Genomic DNA, 3,637 nt, shown 5'->3' on the forward strand with positions numbered 1-3,637 from the left:
AGTTAGGTAGGTGTGTAATAAAGTTTAACTCTAGAGGGTGTGTGTGTACTGTGTTTTTTAACTATTTATTTTACAGTGGAGGTACGGGTGCCGAGTGCCTGCTGGCACTGTAGTTCCACAAGTTCAAAAGGGCAGGTATGCTGGCACCTGTAGTACCACTGTAAATTACAATAGTTTTCAACTATTTACCACATTATTACTCCCATACCCACAACCCAGGGATGCGGGGAAGAGCCCCGGGCTTAAGCCCAAGCCTGGGGTTTTGGGTGAGGGCCACGCCCCTTGCTATGAGAACACACCCACTTTTCCAGGGACTTGCGCACCTTCGGCGTGCCCAAAACACCACACACCCCACACCTCCCCTATCATGGTGCCCCCCTGTCAGTTTGTTCTGGATCCGCCCCTAGATGTACTGTAGGTAAGTGTTTTTTTTCTTTAAGTGATCAGCTTGTGGTCTATGTAGACCACAGAGCTGATTACAGGGGCCGGCTCTTGGCTCTGCTCTGCCTGTCAGAACAGAGCAGGAGTCAGGGACCTGGGGAAATCCCTAATAATGCCATCTGAAGGTGGCGTTATTATCACAGGGCTTCCCCCAGTATTTTTTTATATATATATATATATATATATATATATATATACATTATATATTTTTTGTAAGCCTGGGCAGATCACATTTCCCATTACAAGTTTGGGAAATGTGATCTGTTTACTAAAAATATGTGAATTGAAAGGATTGGGGTAGTTTTTCATGAAAACTACTCCAGTTGCCCTTTAATAAATTTATGTGATACTAAAATAATGTGAAAAGGGTGTGAAAACACCCATTATTACATTATTTTAGTAATAATAATGTTTTTTTCTTGGTTCCTTAGGCACCAAATCTTACAGCGTTCTAAATAAGGGAACCCACAGAAATTCAGAAAATGGAATGGCCGACAAAATGGGAAATCAAGTTTGGTAGCCGTATAGCACAAAGAATGTAGAGGTAGAAATAGCCTCAAGAAGGCAGGAATCCTGTTACCTGATATGCATAATCCTAAAACTTCTAAAAATCTTGATTTATTATTTAGGTATTCCCATTAGATTGCAGATGGAAAGTCATAGAAAAATTGGGCTTAGAATTTATTTTCTTCCGGAATGCCCTCCAGAAACTGGATCAAATTGGGATGCAGTGATACAGTTGTTATGAATCAGACTTGCACAATATTACTTTAAAAAAGTCAGATCCTCAGATTTCACTAATAACAACCACATATCCCATAAAGCTACATATGCTTACTGGTACGTACAGCCGCCAGGATATCCGCATGGACTGTATTAATTTATCCAAGTTTATGTAATTTAAATGGAAACTAACGGAAACTTCACTTTAAAATAACTGCTACATAACCCAAGGTAACAATCAGAATGAATGGTAACAATATAAACAATTACAGTGGAGAAGAGAGAATCACTCACAATAATTGGATGAATACACTGAAACTGTATGCGATAATATTAATCTTTTCAGTCAGGGTTCTGTCCTTTTTTTTAGCTACCCCATTTTATTTTGGTGCTTATGTCTTTTAATGCTCCGTGCTGTGTTATTTTAAAAAGTTTTCTATTTTAATTCCTTTGGATAAACCTCCATTGTCACTTTGAAAAGTGAGTACATTTCGCTGATACTTGTCTTTGTTACATGGGGAGGTGCACGCAGTTCAAGTGCGAAAATATACAAATGTCAGCTTGAGCATTCCACTTGTGTACTTCCTTGCAACGAGCTGAGCTAACCCAGCAACACTCACTTTGCATATGTGAGTAATGCTCACCTGTGCTGGTGGATACGATCTCTCCTCCAGCAACGCACCATTGGTCACAAATATCGACACCTGAAGCAGTCCGTGCCTGGTGCACAACCTCACCATGTAATTTTCTCTAAATATGTCCACTATAACTGAGGTGCTGTAAAAGAGAACATAGCCACATGCCAAAACACCATCCATGACACTTCAATAGCATGACCATGCCACCTCCTCTTTTTGTGATCACCTCCAAGTCTCCACCAAGAAACGCCCATGGACCGCAGACATCGTCTAAAGTCATATCTATGTCGTACGTAAATGCATATGCATTTGCATGCATTGGTTTGTGTGTGCACAGTAAAGGTTTTATAGACATTTGCACATCCCCAGTAGCAAAACATAACTCAACTGCGCAAACATCGGTACTGCGTGCCACAGGCCCATAGTCCTGTAATTTGTCAATACTTCATTAGATAAGTGACTGTTAATCCTCAGTAGTTATTAGTACATATACTTTATATCGCTTTCCTCAAGTGGTCTGTAGACTCTGAGATCAAGTGGTCTTGAAGCTCTGCTCTTAGAATTTGTTGTTCTTGTGTTTTAAGCTTTTGCGCCTGAGGTTCCCAAACATGGTCCTCAAGGCTCCCCAACAGTTCAGGTATTAGAGATATCCATGGGTGAGCACAGGTGACTTAGTTAGTACCTCAAACAAAACTAATTTAATTATATATATACCAACCATATCACATCTTACTCGAGCATATTATTTCATGTATCATTGTTGGCGTTGCTCCCAAAGCCCAAACCGTACCATAAGACACCAAAAAAGAAAGGGACAAGGGCTTGTTGCTGGGGCACTCTTTGACAAAGATTCTCATCAAATCCTTAAAATATAACTTTTATTATGTATTGTTAAAACTGGGGGACACCCACACTACACCTAAGCATCAGATAAACATCAATATAATAAGTAAAATAGAATTAAATAATTGTTTTCAGGTGTTGAATTCAACACCCATAAGGGGTATGGCGAAAATATTAGTATACCTGGTACTGTTATATGATGGTATTATGCTAATACTCTTAATCAGCAACTGCATAGAGACAAATTCTACAAATGCTCTGCTGTGTACCGCTCTGTCCCAAAATTTCTCCTGCATATCTTAACCTATGATACCTGGTATTCCCCGATGGTCTCCCATCCAGGTACTAAAAAAGCACAATATTGCATAGTTTCCAAGATCAGACGAAATTGGACGTATCCAGTATGGTATGGCTGTAGATATAGTTGCCTAGGGGAATTGAAAATACCCAGGTACACAGACAAAGCAATCTAATGTGCAAAACACTGAAAAATGTAAAAAAATGGTACAATATTACGCTAATACTTTTAATCAATAACTGTATAGAACAAATTATACATATGCTGAGCTGTGTACCATTCTGTCCTAAAAGTTCTCCTATGTATCATCACCTACAGTACCTAGTATTCCCCGGTGGTCTCCCATCCGAGTACTGACCAGGCACAATGCTGCATCGCTTCCAAGATCAGACGAGATTGGGCGTAACCAGTATGGTATGGCTGTAGCTATAGTACTGATTTAAGGAAATGTAAATGCCCAGGTACACAGACAAAGCAATAGCAATTGTAGGAGTATCTCGTACGAGGAGTCCACTTTATTAAGTAAAAAACACAGTTCAAAGAAAGTAATACATCAGTGTACTTTAATTGCTCATCACAATTATTGTTAGTCCATGAGAATCTGATTCATACTTAGCGGTATATTGCACATCAAGAGTTATACAAAAATGTTCCAATATGTTACAGTGTTATGATGTACAAAGCACTGATAAAG

At 39.2% G+C, this 3,637-nt stretch overlaps 1 pseudogene; it reads right to left on the reverse strand.

Annotated features, from left to right (window-relative positions):
- Positions 1-3,252: 3,252 nt before the first annotated feature.
- LOC148524787 (5S ribosomal RNA) lies at positions 3,253-3,371 on the reverse strand (annotated as a pseudogene).
- Positions 3,372-3,637: the final 266 nt, after the last annotated feature.

Source organism: Taudactylus pleione, unplaced genomic scaffold (assembly GCF_031769625.1).
Source record: "Taudactylus pleione unplaced genomic scaffold, aTauple2 ptg000116l, whole genome shotgun sequence".
Taxonomy (NCBI): Eukaryota; Metazoa; Chordata; class Amphibia; order Anura; family Myobatrachidae; genus Taudactylus; species Taudactylus pleione.